The sequence below is a fragment of the Syngnathus typhle genome, linkage group LG20, assembly GCF_033458585.1.
Source record: "Syngnathus typhle isolate RoL2023-S1 ecotype Sweden linkage group LG20, RoL_Styp_1.0, whole genome shotgun sequence".
Classification (NCBI taxonomy): Eukaryota; Metazoa; Chordata; class Actinopteri; order Syngnathiformes; family Syngnathidae; genus Syngnathus; species Syngnathus typhle.
Genome location: NC_083757.1, coordinates 4580685 through 4602692, shown reverse-complemented (window position 1 = coordinate 4602692; position 22008 = coordinate 4580685). Strand labels below are relative to the sequence as shown.

At 42.8% G+C, this 22008-nt stretch overlaps 1 long non-coding RNA gene across 1 annotated transcript in view; it reads left to right on the top strand.

The window, feature by feature from the left end:
- The window catches only part of LOC133144314 (uncharacterized), a 194888-nt gene that overhangs the window by 13374 nt on the left and 159506 nt on the right, over positions 1-22008 (top strand). The window contains exons 2-3 of the long non-coding RNA XR_009710650.1: positions 14867-15034; positions 16308-16360. This is a non-coding gene — a long non-coding RNA (uncharacterized LOC133144314). The remainder of the gene's footprint in view (positions 1-14866; positions 15035-16307; positions 16361-22008) is intronic.

Below are 22008 nucleotides of genomic sequence, written 5' to 3'. Positions count from 1 at the left end.
AATAGGTCAACATGCTGTGTTATCAAGGTGAATCAACAGAATAGTCGCATGTGTCCAATCCAATTCTGAGAAAATATGAAGCTATATTGAACCGAGGGTTAGGATAGGTCATGGTAAAATGCACAGGTGAGAAAGTCCAGACCCGGGGGCCAGATACGGCCCGCGACATCATTTTAGACGGCCCGCGAAGACAAATTGTGCATCAATTAAAAAATTTCAAATTGTTTTCACTTATATTATATTATTCACAAATAAAGATATTGTTAGCAGGTTTTATTACCATTCATTTTTTTAAAAATCATTTTTATTTTTAAATATTTGATTTCAATATTTGATTTTTAAATATTTGAACAGTTTAAAAAAAATGCCCCTGGTAAAATGCATGCTCGGTTGAGTTAAGGTCTGGGGATTGACAAAAGGATTTTGGGGGGAAAAAAAATAAAATCATCCAAATCACATAGTTCAACTTGTCCTCTTGGGCTTGTTTATGCCGACTCTGTCAAACGTACACAAATTGTGAGTGTTTATGCGTGCAAGTGTGTGCATGCAGTTAATCTGTTCAACGCATTGTATATATTTATCCCGTGGGATGTATCCAGGCCATGCAACTGATGAGTCTTGGATTTAGCCTGATCAGTCTGGGTTGGAGGGAGGAAAGGAAGCAAAGTGAGGATGAGTCACTGTTATATCAGCCGCTGGCTAGCGGCTTAAACGGACGCATAAGCGCAACAGGCTAACCCTGTTGACTCCACGCCGCTTTAATCTTCACAAGGGAAATGGTCCACGCCTGAGAACCAACCAGTGGGTTAATCAAGTAAACTGCAGCCTCATTAGCGGGGATACGGGGTGAAGACAATTAAAAGGCGTAATGAAAACAACAGATCACCCACAAATTAACCGCATCAACGGCGCAGTCAAGATGACGCTTACGGAAGATAAAACTGGAAGAGAAATAATCCGGGCATGAAAAGATCAAATGTCAGCAGGCCACGCCCACTTTTTGTGCTGTTCACAACTTGTTTGCCTTCGTCCTCTTCGGGAAGTCGCCACAACTTTTCCAGACTGGACATACTTCCCAGCATGCTTTGCGTTCCTCCAAAGGAGGATCCTGTTAGGATTTTCGTCAGGAAATCATTGCTCACGGACTGAGTAAAAAAACAAAAGCAAGAAAACAGCCGTTTACCTTAATTTGCAAGGCTTTAAGGACTTTTAACTGCAGCGCCACTAGTGCGGAACCGTGCTTATACCGAGAATATGAGCTCATTGGAAGGTTTTATAGCTGCAGAGTCACTGTGGTCTTAAAGACCAGCTGTTGGCGTGCCTGTTAAAACTGTTTACACCTGTCACTCATTCCGAGCGTGCACGTAAGAATATCCAGGAAGCAGCACTGCAAGCAACCTCAGAAAATCTCAAACTGATTATTTTCCGAAATAAAAACAAGCTTCGGAATTGCCGACTAAGCCTTTCCAGTATCGTACCTGAGCGTATTTTGTAAAGAAGTTGTTTAGCATTAACAGACTCCGCAGGTAGCACGAGGTGAGAGGAAGCCTCGAAGACTTCACAGAATGAGCACATTAATATGTTCACGGAAGCAATTATGTAAACGCCGTGGACTTGAGCAGAAGAAATGACAACCAACAGGCCTGAGGATGATTCACGTTATGTCTGCTCCCTCAGATGACCTGCTTGGCCATGAAGAAACTCAAACTGTTCATTTAAAAGTGCCGTACAGCAAAAAAATAGGAGATCCCATCCTGCCCTGGTGTGAGGCCTGTTGTTGTTTATTTCTTTTAATCTTCAGTGACGTAACCTCACTCAGCAGCCATGGCTGTTTGTTTGACCTACTTTCTCTCTATCGGCTCTCATCATCTGGCATCGGAGGGGGAAATCCCATGGTTCCATGGAATGGGGTATCACACCTGAGCCTGGTGATTCGTGGCGCTAAACGCCTCGAGACACGTGCAAATACGCCCGATCCCCAGGTTGGACGGCCGCTGACATGAAGGATAGATATTCCCTCGGATGTCATTAGACGACCTAATTCATCAACGCTTGTCCGTGCGTTCCAGCAGATGTATGCCCTCCAGCTAGTGTCGCACTGTGTGCGTTTCTGGAGCCCACCTTTCCGGCCCGCTCAAAAGATTAAAAATCGGGGTCACAGTTGCCGGGGTGCGCAGAGGATTACAGCCTCCATCCATCTTTTTATCACCCAGCTCTCCATCATTGCTTACAGCTACTCGGGGATGTTTTTGGGGGTGCGAGCGTTTCATGTGGTGAATGATGCCCGTCTGGTTTTTTTTTTTGTGGAGGTAAATGATGGGGTGTGGCGGATTATGGAGGAAGGGAGGATAAAATGAGGATGGGGTTGTCATGGAAACCAGTCGTCGTGGAAACAGACCCCCCCCCCCTTCTTTCTAGACAAGGGTGGGCAAAATTGGCTCATGGAGCTTACTGCTGAGTGTGTGAATTTAAATGAGGCCACACCCATAACACTCGCACAATTAGTACGAGCAGCTAAATATTATTCTACCGAAAATGGCCGCTGATGTTTTTTTTACTGATTTATTTTATTCCAACACACCACAACCTCCGCTTTATGCTCAACATACGAGGTGAATCCAGTATGCGTGCGCCGACCCTCGTCCCGGTGAGTCATAGCGGCGTCCCGCTTATAGAACAGCCTGTTTCTGCTGCCTGAGTGGTTGCCTAGGGAGTCATGTGCCTATACAATGCGTCCTCGATTCAACTCCTCTCAACTAAGTCACCTCAGATGAATCCCAGCGTCGAGACAAAAAAACATGCTTTCAAGACTGTCAAGAGATATTGTCAATCCTCTTATCTATTTTTTTCTCCCCTTACTTTATAGGTTTGTTTTGATTTTGAAATGGACTGTATCTGGAGAGCATCACAAGGCAATCCAATAAGAATAGCAAAAGTGTTCCCCCTCTCCTCGTGTAGCTTCAAATCCATCTTGTTCAGCCACACCAAGTCAGCATGCATATATCTTGTTTTGTTTCCATTGGCTGTGGACTGATGTAAACTCAACTGTCCCCATTTCCCCTTCCCATGCCTCCCTCCTTCCCGTCTTCTGCTTCACAACACTCCTCCCTTCATCACGTTGCCCCAACCACACTTTCCCTCCCGATCCACACCCTTTTTTCACAGCCCATATCCTTCCTCTGCTTTTTATTGTCTTTCCAATCTTCTTTCTCGGCCACCACCCCTCCCTGGAACATCAGAGTTGACTTTAGGTGAGGAACCCAAAGGATGGGGGTGGCGTGAGATGACCAAAACAAAGTGGTGAGGAGAGCAGAAAGTTAGGTGGATGGAAAAAAAGGGGAAAACGGGGTCAGAGAGCTTGAATGAACCATAATCGGAGAAGGAAAAATAAGTGGGTGGGGTGCTTTGCGATAGTTTCCACTGTGGAAGTCTGCATCCACTCACATGCTCCCATGGGGATGAGCAAGACTGTGCACCCCCCCCCCCTTCACCGTCTGCCTCTGAATGTTTCGCGCTGATAAAGTGTTTGTGTCCAAAACAACAGCAGTGAGATAAAGCTGCAGCGCGAATCATCAGTGGACTCTGTGCTGCTTGAGTTTTATATGCGTGTTTGCTCATTTCATACTTGATAGAGATGAAGTGGCTGTTGAAACTGTGCGGCGGGCGGCACTCTTTCTTATCACAGCAATGCATTAACTCCGTTTTGTGTGTTTGTGTCTCACCGTGTCGTATTTACGACTGCACGCTACTTGCACCCGGGTGTTTGAAATCATTATGAGTCAGAGATACTCGGTCAAGGTGACTCTGCACACTCAGCATATTTCCAACAGCATGCATGTGGATTTATATTGCATTATGTATGTATTCCAATGTGAACAATACGTCTTTTGTATAGCTGCTCCATTATGCATGTTGTCTATTATGCATATTTTTTTTTCTTGCCTCCAACTTATATTTACATTTGTGCATGTGTGTTTTAAGTCCTTGCCGCTCACTCTCTCCTACATAGGTACAAAAAAAAAAACTGTTTCAAGAATGTATGTTGAGCAACAGGAAAAAACAAAATCACACCTAGATGATTTTTTTTTTTTTTTTTGAAATACCGTATTTTCTGCACTATAAGGCGCACCTTCAATGAATGGCCCATTTTAAAACTTTGTTCATATATAAGGCGCACTGGATTATAAGGCGCATAGAATGAATAACTCAACGTTGCTCAAATGTTAATGCAATCACAATATACTAACATTCGAAATAGTGAAAACAATAACAATATATCAATAACTCGACGTTGCTCAAACGTTAATATCACACAACACACAAAATAAACACGTGAGGCTTACTTTCATAAATTAGTCCTCATCCACGAATCCATATTGGTCCACATATAAAGCGCACTGGATTATAAGGTGCATTGTCGGCTTTTGAGAAAACTGGAGGTTTGTAGGTGCGCCTTATAGTGCGGACAATACGGTATCTATAATTTTTATAAATGCATAACATGGAGGCAGAGTTAATCCTTAGATGAAGTTTTTGTGGCATATTTTCTTCCAAAACTCAAGTGATCTGATTTTAGTGACTTTTGACTTTTACACGCCGGCTCCAGAATGTTAACGTTGCTCCTGTTAAGATATTTATGGGCAGTTTTGAATTTATATTTAGAACCTATATATCGCAGCCATCTGGTTGTCACTTGTCAAACTACAGAGACCGACCCCGAAGTTGCCTGTCTGGGCCTTGTCACGTGGGTTTCACATTCTGGGTTAGACCCCGATTTGAACTCCCCGTGCTCCACATTAGCAAAAAAATATCACGGCCAAAAAAATAAATTATGTAGAAGGGGTTTTGAGAAAAAATGAAAACATCAAACAAATAAGAAAAAGAGAGAACTGCTCCACCCCTCCCAAGGCCGCCGCTACCTTTTCACACACATAAAACGTATTAGTCCTTTGACCAGCCAACTGCAGACTCGATCAGAACAGATTAGTCTGGAAAAGGATGAGAGCAACTAGGACAGGGAAGGAGTTGTTTGGCTCACGATGACTCTAAATTACAATTGAAGGTAACTGACATCCAGTTTGACAGTGAGTAGGTGGCTGAGTGAAACCAGTTTCCTCGCAGTCTGTCATGGATTATTGGATTAACTGTCGAGTTTATGCATGATGAGTGGAATGTGTTCACTTTTACTTACTTGATATATTGGTTCATGTACTTAAAGACGATAGGCCTGAGGACTCTAAAAAAAAAAAACAAGGTTTTCGCTCAAGATGAATGTTTTAGTGTCAAGATTAGTCAAAGGTTTTTTTGGGGGTTTAAAGCATCCTTGAGTACATCAATAAATCAAGTCTCTTATATAGATGCTTGAAATAACCACATTAAAAGTAGCCGGGTTGCATTAAACTACTGTAGAAGATTAAGGGAAGACTGCCAATAGAGGGTCCTTTCGAAAACCTGACACCAAGCGCACTGATTTAGAACATAGTGGCGACGTCTGTTTCCCATTTTCAACCACCACTTTCACTTTTCCAACAGTAAAATGTAGTTTTAAAACCACAATCTGTACCCCCAAAATATGATGGCTTTAATATTTTGGAAGTTCCTCGAATTTGTTATTGGAGCAAAACATCCATCTTGGTGTCTGATGAAATAAAATAAAAAAAATGGAGTGATGCATAAATAATTCAAAATCCTTGATTTTTTCCTTTTCACATTTAACACAGATTAACACGGTAGACTTGAGCCTCCCGAGTAGCAATTAACAGTTGCCAGCATTGCTAACAATCACTTTAACTAGAGCCCAATGAGAGCACTCGCACCTCTTAAGTGTCTCTCCAGCCATGTAACGAGCTCTGTTCATTAGCCAACAGCCACCGTGCTAATTATACCAGGGCAGTGGCGAGGGGAGCTTGTCCAGAAACTTACTTTGTCCAACACGGGGGTCACAAACTAGACCATCTGCAGTCTCAAAGGGCGACACAATGAGCCCTCAGGCCTGTTTAATTAAAGTAGTTCGCCAATTATCCCCAAAATAGTCACAAAAACTATTTAAAATATTTTATTTAGCCTTATCTTCTGCTCATGTTTGTTTCTCCATGTAAGGATTATAAACTGCTGGAGGCCTCTTGAGGACAAATCTTTGAATATCAATAAGGTCAATGTGTGACATTAGCAGGACACGAGGACCTTGACATTTGCCTACCCTTTCCTTTTTGTGTAAATAAAGGATACTTTACAAAGTAATCTGATAAATGCAAAACGGTTTCACATATAAATGCATTGGATTTTTTGGGGGGTGACCCACTGAGCTCTATCTTAACTTATCTTTTATAAATTCTGGTTTTGGGTAACTCCCTTGAAAATAAAAAAGTACATTTTAGTTTGTCCTATTTCCATCTTGTTCCAAGTAACACTCTGACTGCCACATATATATAAAAAAAAAAAAAAATCCATCGTCTGTCCATTTTCCTTTAACCCAGACGTGTGTGCCACCGTGTCCACTTGCACGTGTTTTTTATTTGCTTGTGTTTAATGCGAAGAGACAGCTCAATCTGCTCCCTCTAATCGCGGGGATACTGAGGCCCCGGGAATAAGACACATCTTATTTCCTGTGACATGGCTGTAACTTCCTGTTGGCCACTTTTCATGGATACCGACCCCCACCCCTCCCTAACCCGCTCCGTTTCTTGATTAGCTGATGTAAGTGTGTGAGCTTTTGAGAAAGCGTCAGTTCCTGATAGCTTGGCTGAAAACTTGATTATAATGACTAGACTCGGATAGTATCACCGGAAGGGGTGTGTGTGCGCAGGTGTGACTGTAGGAGTGAGAAAAGTGTGTGTAGGGTTGTGTCGGTTGTGCTAGTACGACAATTGAGAATTCTGCAACAGCTTAAGGATATCGACCCTTTAGAAATTATTAGACAACTATTGTCCTTCAATGTATTAAAATAAAAATGTGTGGACATATTTCCAGGGAAAAAGCTCTCCGGGGTTTAGAATGGTGAAACCATTTTGAGTTATCTCTCCCCCCCCACACACACACTCCCCCCTCCCATTTAAAGCCCATCTCCACCTTGTTATCACCCCGCAAAGCCAAAAAGCTGTGTTACCATGGCGATAGCTTCCCCGTTGGAAAGCGAAAATGTGCGACTTGGAGGTGCCACAGTCATTTCCATAGCTGCCTGAGCTTGACACCATCATTCACAACTCAGAGAGCCGCACCTGCATCCCGGCGTCATTATCGAGGCATGCCCTTTACAAACGGCACGTTTTAATTCATTAATTCGAGAGGCCGAGCAGTGAATCTACACTTTTAATAAGCAGTTAGGCGTTAATGAAGACTATCAAAGCGCCGTCCGGAGACTATTTTCATCAGCACCGTGAAAAAAAGTCTCATTTGCCTCCGTGGCGCTGTCCAGAGGTGTGACAGCTTTGTTTCGTACATTAAATGAGACCAAATGTCACATGAAAGTAGTAACGGGGACACATCACCGCAGAATATGATGCAAATAAGAGCAGTCAAGGATGGAAGGATTGTAAATGAATGTCCTTGTTGCCAGCAGTAAAATGCAGAATGGCAGCCATGCAGAAATCACTACAGGACGGTTAACGAGGGAAATAATAAATGGCATATAAAATGATGTCACAAAGGAGAAGTGTGCTAGGAACATTGAGGCTTTCCTTAACAGTTCAACAATATACAGTATAGTCAGAATCAATTGTTAATAAATTATTGCTAAAAAATGCAATAATAATTACCAGTAATTTAACAAATATTTAATATCAATAATAATAAAATATGACATATATGTAGCATATGTGTTGAATTAATTAAAAATTAAATATTGGCCTTATATGTGAATGTCTTTGTCTCAATCTGCCCTGTGATTGGCTGGCGACCAATCCACATAGCACCCTGCCTCTCGCCCCAAAGTCAATTTATGACAACTGATCGGATGCTTGCACTTGAGCTTTCCTCTAAAAGAGCTGATTTTCCTCTATCCCCTCTTTTCAGAATGAGAATTTCCTGCTGCTTTAAATGGTGTCTTACAAACACCATCTGCCCACACCCCAGTCGACTCCGTATACATGAATAGTCAACATCAATTAACTCGTCTCAAGTGTTCTCACATCGGAAATCGCGCGGCCACTCCCAGGAAGTGTGTTTGTGCAGGTGGGGGAAAGTGGGCTTCATTAAAGCTGTGTTGGATCTACATTTTTTTTTTAGGGGTGCAAATTTATTTCTGGGGAACACATGGCACCCCTGACATCAGACGGACTAGCTGAGTAATTAAAACAGGCTTGTTCATGCCTGGCCTCTCGTAGAACCTGAAATATATAATATAATATAATATAATATAATATAATATAATATAATATAATATAATATAATATAATATAATATAATATAATATAATATAATATAATATAATATAATATAATATAATATAATATAATATAATATAATATAATATAATTAATATAATCAATATAATATAATATAATTAATATAATATAATTAATATGATATAATTAATATAATATAATTGATATAATATAACATAACATAACGTACCACGCATAACATATAACATAACAGCAATATAATAGAAAAAAAAAATGAATATGCAGTGATAGCGATATGGAGGTGATGACACAAGAGATGCCACTGCTGAGGGTGTAGTTTAAAAACTTTTCCCTTATCATATCTGGAGCTTACATGGCAGTAAAGGGTCGAAACGCCCGAGGCTAAATGTTTCGAATCCATTCTATAAGCGACTTAAAACATCCACGGGCCTTATCACTAGAGTCCATATGTCTTAATGTGTGCATGTGTGTTTACGGCACCACACCTACACATTCCAACCTGAGACATCCATAAACGGGGGAAGTCATGCCAGGGATTAGAGAATGGTATTCCCAAATCCCAGACACGGATGGCTCGGTCCACCAATCACCAATCCCGGTGAGCCATGCAGGGGAATCCTGGAACAATACCAGTCGAGGCTCTGCCTCCAGGGGAAAAGGAATCTTGGTGTTGTGGTATTTAGCTCCCCACCCCGCAGAAAAAAAATAGTCGATTTGAGAGGAAAAATACATTTCATAGAGGATTGCGTTTGAGTTCTACCGCTGTCACGTCAATTTAACTTGAACGCCCACACATGCATGATGCAAAGACCCGTTTCAACCCCGCTCTTCCAAAGTATGCTGAAGATTGTTTTTCTACTTGTCAAATTGGAATAGAATTGTCCAAAATGTACGTGGGATTGAAATCCATTCTATTCTGATGCATGTTACATTTTATCAGTATCAATATTGACGTTTTTTTTTTGTTTTTGATAGAAAGTAGCGGCTCCAGTTATGTTTCTCTTTTCTTCAGTGTCGTTACTGACTTTCACTACCAATGGAAAAATGAGCGAGTGATGCTATCCCGATAACAGTGTAGGTCTCCAGCCTGTCGATACTCGCCAATACCCGAGGAAAAAAAAAAAAAAAAAGGGTAAACCTGGAAACTAGAAGGCCTGCGGTGTTACAGTAATGAGGTCACAACCTCCTACATATTGAACATATCATTTCCAGCAGCACTATTTTTTTAAATCTTACCGGATATCCTTGACCCCGCACGTTTGCCCCGATGCTTATCTTTGGCTCCTTTGGGTTAAAATAAAGTCAAACTATTTTTTTTGTGTGTGTTGTTGTTTTGGGGGGTCAAGTGTATAAAGCAAAGCCGGGTTGGTGTTTTATGAGAATCATTGATCGCGAGGGAGGGGGTGCGCATTGATGAGCCGAGGCGAGGCGGCGTTGTGAATGAAGCAGGATATAGTTGGCGACCCAGGGGGAATCACAACATACTCCGGTCTGATCTCCTGCAAAGCTGTTTGGAACCCAATGCTGTCCGCCTTGATAAATGTACTCCATCGCTCTCTCCTCTTTCACTCTGTTTTCTGCGCCTGATGAATGCAGAGAGAATCAATAAATCTATTCCCCTGCTGGATACCTGATAAAATTTACAAGGACAAGCTTAATAAATTACTAATGGGATGGCCAATTAGTTTGTGTGCTTGTCTATGGAGAGTGTGTGTGTGTGTGTTTGCGTGTTTGGATTTGATTTTAAAGTCCTGCCTGGTCATTTGTATGTGCACACGTGTCCGCATTTCCACTACTGACTTAAGTTGAACATTTCTATACTCACATCAACTAATGCGAGCAAAAATTTGATCCTCATGAATTTTCTTTTTACCTTTAAAGCACAGGTGTCCAACTCAAGGCTCGGGGGCCAGATACGGCCCACCACATCATTTTATGTGGCCCGCAAAGACAAATTGTGTATCAAATTCGTGTGTACTAGAATTGCAAATCGTCTTCACTTTTATTTTATATTTTTTTTTAAATATTTGACCAGTTTTTACTCGTCTGATTTGAAAACGAGTTTTTTGTCAGTTTGTTTTGTCACTTCTACTGTATGAGGTGCTCATACATTGATTTGGGTTGACAGTCTTAATGGCCCTTTCTGAAAGAAACTGACTACAATGCGGCCCTCGAAAAAAAATTAGTTTGACATCATAGCTTCAGATATAAAAATGTCTTTATGGAAAGATGTGACCTTACTTTCAATGTTGATTAGGCCTCCGAATGACATTGGCAAACGTCCTTTCAATACGAAGGTGACGGCTCGAGACGCTCGTCATACCTTTTCTCTCTTGCTCCCCTTTATGTCATCTTTTAAAGATGCTTTTACTCAAAAGAAAACTCTGCGTCCTCTCCACAGACAAGACTGTAATTATTCGACATTTGCATGATAAGTATGTCTCCCCGTGTACTCATTTATGCATGTATGTACTGTGCTTAAATGCACATTAGCCCCAGTCTGGCACGAGCGCTCTTCTTTTATCTCTCTTTAAAAGACAGGAAGAGACAGTTTTTTTTTTTTTTGATGCAGAGTCTGATTCGGCGTCTCTCTGCTCTCCATGTGAGTGTTTATCATTAGCCACTGTCAGGCAAGAGAGCTTTGAAGTGGAGTCAGGGATTCGCCCACGATGTGGAATACTTATGACACTTTGGTGCTGTTTATGTTTTTTCCCGCGTACATTTTGCACGCTTTCCCGTCAGGAAATTTCTTTCGACTCTCATTTGTGATATTTGGGTGAACGGCACTTTAAAGCATCCCTCATCACTTAACTCAGATGTGTGCCATTTGCAATAATAAACAAGAAGTCTTTTTCCTTTTAATTTAATACTTCTAGAGAGCTAGGGAGTCTTTTTTCCTCAAAAATGCTGTTAGCCGCTGCCCATGCTTCACTGCAAAGATAGCGTGCGGTAAAAAATCCGAACAGCGTAAACCAGTGTGGCGAATGTGTACGCCTTGTGATATGCCTTGCATGTACAGTATCTATACGATGCGCCCCAAAAGGTTCACGCGCCGTTAAGCATACGCAAAGGCAAGCAGACAGAGAAACTATTTCACTTGCGTCCGACCTCCCAAGGCCTCATTAGCTTTGGAATAAGTGTGCGAGCAGCGAAGCGGAACCGGCATGCATAGTGAACGGGAGCACAGCGGCCCCGACGTCAACACGTGATTGGCCTGGAAGCTCGTCTCGTCGGGGCATTCAGGTGCGCCGTGTAACAGAGCGACGTTTATCTTATCAATTATGGATCACATTTATGAAGTCTCCACGTAGGTTTGAACATCTCCCTTGCATTTGAACACTTTTTTTTGGACCGTCCATCCATCAATCCTGGTGCACCTTTGAGTCCGAAAAATACGGTAAAAGTTACTCAGCCAGATGTTCGACTGTTCCTGGCACGGTGCACCAATAAAACATTGGAAGGGCGAGTGTGATCCTGTTCCTGAGGTTTTTTTTATTGCAGTCGGTTCCCAAACAGATCTGTTTACTTCTGGAAGGAGATGATTCGTCTCATGTGCAGGAAAAGTGTGGTGTCGTCAAACCCGAAGAAAAGTGATGTTAATGGATGAAGTCTTTGCTTAGTAATTTGAGCATATTATCAACAATGGAAGGGTGTTATTATCCACGGTTTGATCTTGAAGCAAACTCAGCACTTTTCTTAACCACTTTGGTCCTGCTGGCTTTCCATAAGATACAAACAATTGCATAATTCCCATAGATGTATCGGGGGCCTGTATTTGTGGCATTTCTTAATCCCACATTTTCTCCCTTTAGCCTCTTTGGGTCTTTGGAAAGATGTTATATAAATATTTTCAAGTACAAACAGTGAGCCAGGAGGTTTGGCATTTTTACCAACAAGTTCGGTTGAGTTTTCATAACTTCATTCACATTCAAGATAGACATACCTGACACCTGACAAATCAATCTCGACTTCTTCCGGAGCGCTTGGCCAGTGTTACGCAATCCAGCGCAAATCATTGAAGTTGTCGGCACTCATCGACAGGAATGACATGACGGTGAGCAAAAGTGAAAGAGCGGACGGTCAGATGGCAAATCCGATCAATCGGAAAGATCCTCGCGGTCTAAACGAGTCGACCGTCTGCACCGCTATCACCGACTGACAGTCTTGATAACCATCCTAATAAGAGGATGGCCGGTTAATAAAGCATACTATAAACGATTACCTCCATCATTAATCCATCTGAGTGTTAATAGCCAACACGGCCACACGTGCTTTTTGATTAATGCCGCTCACAAAAATAGAACCAAACGATTCCGTCGGAAAATGGCGGTTCACCTGGAAGACTTTGCTAGCGAAATGAAATATTTGCTCTCAAATCTGTGTAATCCCCCCGCGGCGGATTTTACATGGAGCCTGCTTTGTCATTAGCTCTGTTTTGACCAGATTGCATCGTGTCCACCAATTTCATTTGGGAAATCTAACTCTATACGGCACATAGCCTCCTCGTGGCGGTGCTGGAGGCTGTGCCTGTTAGAGTGTGGATGATGACAGAGCTGATTCAGCCTTTATAAATAATAGACTGATACCGGAGGTATCACCTGATGAATATTGCATTTTCATTTCTGCTGCTCGCCCGGCCTGCCTCTCTCTCGCTTTTCATTTTTATTCATATGAACCGGTAAAAATATCCGCTGATCCACTTTGACAGTGTTTTACGGCTTGCATAAAAAAAAAAAATACTCAGAGGAATATATATATTCTTTATCCTCTGCAAAAAACACTAATATTACTTGTGAAAGTCTTCTTTGTTTTGGTTTTTGTGTGTGTTATGCTGCCCCCAGTGGCCAAGTAATAGTGTTAATTTCCTTATCAAAAAATATTCTGCTTTCAACTTTTCCGTTGAGCCTTTCAAATTTGGCAAGGGAACTGAGAATATTCCGCACGGTGCAAAGTATTTGCCTCCTGCTGGGAAGTGTGGTGCGAATGGGCGGTAAAAAAAAAAGACAGAATAAATTAACACCTTCAACAGATTATTATAGAGGAAGGTGTTTGCTAGAGTGGCACCGACGAACATGTGTGGACTCGTATCACTCCCTATTTACCTGCAAGCCTCTCTTCTCTCTCTGCATATTATTAATTTTATAGACTTGTATTTTTTTTTTGATGATAATATGAGGTCTCCATTCGTGAATATCACAGCAGTAGAATCATCTTGTGAGGTACGACAAGGAAGAAAAGTGAAAATCTTAATCATCCAATCAGGAGGAAGATTAGAGGGCTGGTTGGTGTGGTAGAGCAATTTAGGGAGAGGAAAAATATGTTTTTTTTTCTTTCGGTTAGCAACACAGCAGCCAATCACAAATCCAGACATGGAGCAAAACAACTTTATTCACCAATGACCCTGACTGGGTTCGTTTGTGAGTGGGTGTGGAAGTATAGAGGAGAATCAGAAGGGGAGGGGTGGAGAGGAGGGCCAAATCTGCCCGTGTGAGGGATTATTTGGCAGCTACCCAATCTGTGTTTGTTACAAAATGAGCAGAGGGTTTATTTTAATTTGACATGGTGAGCAATTCTGGAGTGTGCCGCTCTCTGTGCAAGCATTAGGGCCCGTCGTGCGTGGCCATGCACACACACACACTTTAGTGGAGCGTGCATCTTTTTTGTGTGCGAAGGAGTTTGAGTGACAGCTCTGACCTTTTCAATATGCCTGTTAAACCTGAGCTCTTGTCCCAGCGCAGACGTGCTTGTGTCAACTCCAGCATTACTACATGAAGGTCAAACTCTGTCTCCAACACACACACGTCACTTTGTTTCCCTCTCCTGTAAAAAAAAGAAAAAGAAAAAAGAATGTGCTCTTTGCCCCTACTAGCATGTCGTCGCTGCTGTCCTACCAGGCAATAATTGTGGATTTAGTCCCATCATATATATATATTTTTCCTTCATTTGCGTTTTCTGTTGTTGCCGTGGTCACCATAGCTGCTTTTTATACTAAACGAAGAATAGAAAGAATAAATCCCAGACTCATTAAAGTTTGATCAGATTTAGTAATGGCGTACAAGCCCTCCCATACTAAACACTTCCTCTAAAGAAAAAAAAAACGTGCCTCATATCACAAGTTATATCAAATCTAAATAGCTCTGCTTGCTCTCTGAACTCCGACTCTGGTGCTCCCTGATGGATAAATTACGAAATGTGTGACAAACTCTCCGAACGTGCCCGTGAATGTACATGCTCCCATCAAGCGTGCGTACGCCGATGATAACGTGCACTTGTTTACATCCAATTCTGCCAATCCTGCTTTGTATGTCCGTGTGTAAACGTCTCCCTGGTGTGCTCATCGTATCGGGGTGAAGCTTACAGTCCATTTGTCTGGGAGCACACTGACCATTAGCTAGCCGCCATACATAATGTATAGCGGTGACCTTTTTGCACGCTGCACCCTAAGGCCTATAAGCCATTGTTTGGTGTTGTATTGATTTTTCTTTTTTTTAACCCCCTTATAGATGGAGACGGTGATTTGAGGGGAGCGACTGAGTGCAGCTGTGTCTGCTGAAAGGAGAAGGGGAGGGCCGGAGCAATGGAGTGGAAAGAATTGAAAAGGCTCAGCGGGGAGACAGCACATACCTTTAACCCCCCCCCGTCCTCCTCCTCCTCTTGGTGACCGCTCTGAGGTTAGCTCTCTTATGAACGACAGGTCATGTTCAATGGTGTTGAATGTTGCGGGCCATATAAATGCCAGCCATGCACAGCCCATTAGACAGAGTGGCGAGGCTGCATGATAAACAATTCTCAAGTCGCTGAAAGGCTTCTCAACATTCATCGAGGAGGCGCAGAAAGATGTCGACTCCCCCCCCCCCCCCCTATAATCTTCCCCAACATTCTTTACGTCCCTTCTTCTCCCATTGACAACTAAAGTGGAGATAGCACAAGACAGAAAATAGCCTCGGAAAAGTGTCCCACGGCGATGTTAAGAAGCTGTTGGCAGGTGGGAAGATTTTCGATTCACTGTCACCGAGGAGGATGTCACACCTGTTGCAGACACTTGAAATTCTGGAGAAAAAGGATCAACACGTTTCGATTCGACACGATTGCAACAACCTTTTAAAGCTCGCCTATTTTCTGTTAAAGTTTATTTACAAGATTTACAATCGCCTCGTGAAGATTTAGTGAAGACATTTCACAAACATGGCTCAAAATGTATCGTGAAAACAGCATCAAAACAAACTTAGCGGGCAGATCACTCCAGTAATGATTCCTGGAAAAAAAAAAAAAAATTGGTGAGTGTTTTTAAATTGATGTGCGGCGTCCTGCTGGGAGCAAGTGGGTGTGCATATTTGTACACCGTCTGCCATCATTGTTGTTCCTCATCTTCCTGGCCAGTAATACTTTTGATGACTCCTTTTGTCTCCCGCTGTTTGGTTTGTTCCCATTCATCTTGTCTCTTTTAAAAAGATGGACACAGGGAGGAGGAAAGGGATTGAGGCAGGCAGGGTGAGTGGCTGCGGCTAACAGAAAAGCTTCGCAGCAGGCTTTCGTTCCATTCATCAATGTCAAGATTTCAATCACAGCGCGACGTATTTAAAAAATAAATAAATAAATAAAATACTCGTCTTCGCTCGCTCATTGAACAAAACCGAGATGAAGTGAACTTCAATGCAAAAGCCTTTTCCTTTTAATACGATTTGCAGCCGGTGTTTCCTTTTTAAAAGAGATGGCAAAAATATAATAAGGACGACAAAAGCTTTTTCAGAGCAACTCATGTTGGCCTTGAGGTTTTATTTTGACTGTGATTATTACTTTTAAAAGCTGTTTTTTCCATCATGCATTTGAAAAATGCCCATCTGGGTTAATGGCATTACCAATATTGTACACGTGAAAACACATGTTAAGTGCTTGCCAGAAAAAAGAAAACTAACCCTGACCCTATGTTTTTTTCCTCATCAGCCCTTCTCCTTGTGTCAACCAATCAGCTCTCACCATCCACTCGTACTGTTCAGGTATGTTTTTTTTTTTGAACCACCACTTAGCATCATAATCCATTTAGGACTCTTATCATGTTCAGCAAGTTTATTTCAAATTTCCGACTGGATTTTGAAATCAATTGCTCTTGGCAACTTGATAACTTTTTCTTTGCACAAGCCTCACATGCTCCATTCTTCTCCACTCATTGCCCTTCCTTCCACTTTACATCATTATTTACATTCTCTGCGTCCATGTCATGAATGCCGCTTGTACTCTGCGCCACAAAGCATCCGCTAGTAGCTGTTCGTCCTCCCAATGACCGCTCGTCAATATAACGTCCTTGAATAGAAATGTCTTTGTGTGCGTGCATTCATGTTGTCATTTCTGGGTCCCTTCCTCATTTCGGCCTCCATATGGCATACGCAGATAGCGTTCTTTGGGTCGTGTCTTGGCTCGGCTTTAATTAGTGGATTTGCCGCTAATAGATGGAGCTAATTAAGAGGGATTGGAGTGCTTGCACACTTCCCGCTGTTTTCGATTGTGTGTGTGTGGAAGGGGGGGGGGGGGGGTGCACGTGTGAGCTGACATGGTTGGGTCTGGTCGCGGTTGACGATGGATGCTGTCACCTTGGTAACCGTGTTAAATAGATTCCAGAGGTGGGAATCAGCTCGAGCCAATTAGACATAGACATGCTATGAAAATGGCAGGACAGATTCAGGTATGCGCTTTTTTGGCTCGGTCAACCTCCCCCCTCGCCCCCCTCCCTACACACATGTGCAGACAGCATCTCGCCTCAGGCAGTGTAGATATGACCGTCATAATCACATCATCCTCCCCCCCTCCCCTTCTTCAATAACAATAACTCTGCTCAGGGATGCAAATAATCTGTACGTCCACATATCTTATTATTGCAATCAATAATAACGAAGCACACACACACACACACGCACAACAATAACACCCCTGTCACCCTAATGAGAAAGTATGGCCCATTATTATGCATTGTGTATTGTTGTTCGAGCGGGTTTCAGCACCATTTTGAAAAATAAAATGGTGATCTAAAGGGGGGGGGGTCACAGGGCGAAGCAAGTAATTTACTTTCAAACGAACTCATTCCGTCCACTTTTTTTCTTCTTCTCTGTAGTCATCAAACGCTTATGTGATTGCGAAACACCACCCGAAAAGTGTAAAGGGAAGAATTAGAATGCACGCGTGTTATTTTGAGTCTGCCGCAGTGATTTTTTTTTTTTTTCTCCCCCCAAAAGAAAAGCGGTGACCCATAAGCGTTCTCCGCTTGCCCTTGGCCCCGTTCCGATGAAATGAAAAGACTGCTAAAGCGGACTTTGTGATAACACCACCTCTGCCACACTCAAATGTGGATGAACACTTGCAAAAGTGACTTTGGATGAGTTCTTGTTTATATTTTTCAAATGTTGATAAGCGTGTGCGGATGATTGGTGATTTGGGCCAGGGTGTCTGTTAATGAAATCCTTTGTGCTGCTCTGATTGGCTCATCAATCAAACAGTAGCTCGTGTATTACCCATAATCCCTTTCTGCTCTCTCCAGGTGGTGGATTACTGCAAAAAATATAAAAGAAGGTGCAAAACAGGATTTTCTTTTTTTTTTTTTAAACAAAACCACATGGGGGCAAATAGTTGAGAACTTGAAAGCACATATTTGCATTTACGCTAACAGGAACTACAAACAGCCCGCGGCACCCCTAAAAGCTTTACGTCAGGGGTTTTCCGCTGTCATCTTAATATCCAGGAGACAATGAGACAGTGAATGCATCATATGCATTAATTTCTGCTTGATTCAAAGTGTCGTGCTTAAAGAGGGCAAAAGGAGGGGCCAAAAGGGAGGGGCGGAGGTAACGTGAAAGGGGGAAATATGACGGGAGGTTTCAGGGGGTGTTAGTCCTGCGGGGGGGAAACCTTGTCGGGGTTGGAATGAAGCACACGCATTCCCTTAAGATTAGAAAGAGCAGACACACACGAGCGCACATAATCACATTCTCACATATGCACGCTCATGCAGAAAAGTCACCTCCCCCCACTTTTCCCCAATCCAGACATAATGAGGAAAAAGTCCCAAAGAACTGTGATATTTTTTCATGGAGTGACAAGATGACATCATTGGGGGAAAAAAAAAAAGTCTTCTTTTACAAGACAGGTGCTCTTTCCCTGCGTCCTCCCCTTTTGTCCAACCTCTCGTTGCGCCTCTCCTGGCTGCCGTCTGCGCAGCCTGTCGTGGAGGCTCTGGGACACTTCATGACTCATCTGTCTGCCACATTGAGCTTGGCGCGCTCACAGAGTTCTTCTTTTGAATCACTTTCTCAAAAAAATCAAGCAATCTGTGCTGTCTGCATACCCCCCCCTCCCAGATACTCACTTGATTGAAATGATTACCTTTTTATAACTTTAATACTGAAATATCAGGAACATGTTGCAGCCTGAGCATTATTTTATTGATCATTTTTTATGTGCAGGTGTATCAAATAAATCTCGCCACGAGTCATGTCATCGGTATCCAAATTGCCGCACTGTTGCATCAGCGTTGACATGGCACGGCTTTTCTCTTGGCTCTCCGTGTGCATAATTGTGTGCGTAAATGCACCACAGTTGGACGTCGATGTGTTTAAATGACCATAGGTTGCCCCCGTGAGGTTTAACAACCCTCGCCCAGCCAACTTTGGTTGGCCTGTGAGGCTCAGTGTGACCTGCCAAAACACACAAGGCAACACTTAGTGACGTGTGTGTGCGGCATAATGACAGAGTGACTGATGAAGCTCGACTCTGAATGGGCAGATCTCCTGCTCTTAACAACCGTTTCAGCATGTACGAGCAATCACCCATAAAATGGTCGCCCCGTGCCAAAATGTGCATGTGGATGAGTTTGAGAGTCTGTGGGCAGCCGTAGATGAAATCTTGAAAGGAATTAAAAAAGCGTGTGCAGTGGCATCGTAAAGGGAAATGACAACCGCATTGGCGTAACTCGCAATAGACAAAATATAATGATCCATTCCGGGTTGGGCCGTCTGGCACCATTTACAAGAATGTTTTTAATTTATTTTTTTTCTGGCAGTTCTAGCAAACCATGCTATGTGGTGTTCCTCAAGGCGCCATTTAGGGCACAAATTAGTCTACTGGCTAAGTGTATGCAGAAACCATAATCTCATAATAACGCAGCCATAATCCCAGATGAGCCGTTAATGTTTGAATTGGACAAGAGCAAAATAAAGTTCCCAGTTAGTTGTTGCAATCATTTTTGCTTTATGTCATTGAATAATTTGTTTATTGCCGCGATTATAGTCATGTTTTTGATCGTTATAGTTTGCTTGAAAGTGGCTATGGATCTTCACCTGCCCGCTCTGATCATATATATAAATTGGACGCACTGTTGCGTAACAGCGGGGCAGAATAGTTCACCCATGCGTGTTATCCAAAGTACGCAGAGAACAAAATATTTTTCGACATGTCACAACTGATGGATGGCCAGACACTCCAGAGACCAATTAGACAATTCTCCATATGTCCCCTTTAATATTTTCGTAGCAACTCATCTGTTTGCGATAACTGCGACAAATCTTTCCTTCTCTTGCACGGCTAAGAATAACAAAAAGTTTGTCGTTTCAAAAAAAAAAAAACATGTACGGCATTGTCAAGCATTGTTTTGTTTATTGCCTGAGAGCGGCATGTGCCGGCTCGGTTCTCCGCCGAGCTCCCCAGACTAGAAATTACTTTCCTCTCTTCTGCCTTTTCTTTCTTCTTTCCCTCCCTGCCTCCGAGGCAGAGCAAGGCGATGAGGCTTCCCGGCAAAGGCAATGATCAAAAGTGGCACACGGATGCCTACAGGTTCCTCCTGACATGAGAGGAAATTGCGCGCGCGGAAGGTGGAGAGTTCGCCGAGCGAGGTTGGAGGGGTCGAGGGAGGGAGGCGCGAGAGAGACGCTCAGCCATCACTTGTCAAGCGGGATACCTCAAGATTGCCAGAGATGTAAATAGGGATGCAGAGGGAAGCGGGAGAAGGTTTGAGGCATGAAAGGCGGGCGGGGAATAAAAGTTGGAGAAAGGAGAGCACAGCATGTGGGGGGGCCAGGGGAGCTTCTCCAGTTGAAAAGCCATCACGGGTGAATAATTGAAGACGGGGCTCGGCTCCCGACAGACAAACAGTCAAGTCAAAGGCGGAGGTGGTGACGCTCGAGTGTAAAATTTCGCCGTGCTGAAGAAGGGACTTTATTCCTCGGCACTCGGTGGCAACTCACCACACGAAGTTGCATGTGTGATGTGTGCTGGAACGTACTCATGAAGGAATAATTATGTTTTTGTATGTCAGGCTTTTGCCACAATTAGAAGGGTGCGGTGAAAGGGAAAAATCATTTTTGGGGGATGTGATGCGGTTTTAAAATTTAATTCCATATGATTATAGGTTGGATCGTCTAGTATTGTTCAAAATTCTGTTCTGGGACGTGCTTCTAATTTATCAACACGTGTTGGCTGACAGGCATATATTATTTATCCTCTATGAAAATGGCTCTATACTCATTTTTTTACATTTGCCTTTTACCTTTTGTTTGCTTTTCTGTCGTGCGTGCGCTGACATGACATGATTTCCTGCTCACACAGCATGTTTAATGCATGTCCCAAATGATGTTACATGTTTGCTTTTTTTTTTTTTTTTGATTCCCTCCATCCAACCAGGAGTGAGCAGACATTTTAATGTGCAGGCACATGCAGTGGAATAGCTTTATTTGACCGCATATAAGACCAATTTGAGCCAGATTTATGACTGGTAGAGTCGCGTTATTCCCGTGATTTCCCAGACAAGACCGAATTTACAGCTGTTGTGTGTGATACCTGCTCACATTCCAAATCTAAGAGCTCTGCCATTGCAGGGGTGCCGAGGGAGTTGTAAGGGGGGAGCCTTATTTCCAGCAGCCCACCTCTTACTTAGCCCCTTACATACATTCCACCATCGAGAAAAATAAAAGCCCAAGGCAACTTTTATCGTGCCTTCCTTCAATTACGCCATAAAAACAACGCATTTAATCACAGCCTCTGCTCACATGACGAAGTAGTTCATCATTAATAAATGCCAAGACAATGGATTTCAATGCATACACGTATTTAATATCAATAAAAAATGATTTAGGCCCACGCCTCGGTGTCCAAATGCATTATTATTGCAGAAGGGGATGGCACCGTTCATAACTTATCCAAGTCCAAGGGAGACGAGTTCCCCTGAGAGAGCGCAGCGGTAGTCCCGGGGTGTTGCGACAATGGATGGTTGCTCACCACAGGGGGATTTATGTGCCTTAAGGAAAAGCCTGGCAATCCATGTTGGGAATACAGAGTATTAGCCAAATCCCTACAGTGGCGAGACTCCAGGCAAAAGTCTGATGTAAGTGCAAGAGGAAGACGACGCACTGGTTTCCCCCCACTGGGAAGGAAGATATGTCACCAGTATGTCTTTGACACTACTCCGACTTGACATGGAGGCTAAAAGATATCAACTGACATATATTAGCAAAGCGGCGCTTTTACCTTTTGTGTTATCGGGGCTTTATCGGGATTTGTTCAAATAAGAGTGAGAATCGCAGAGTAGCTGGAAATACAAATTTACTGCGATATTGATATAGGATCACATACAACATATTGGAAAGAAAAATGTATATTTTTAGGA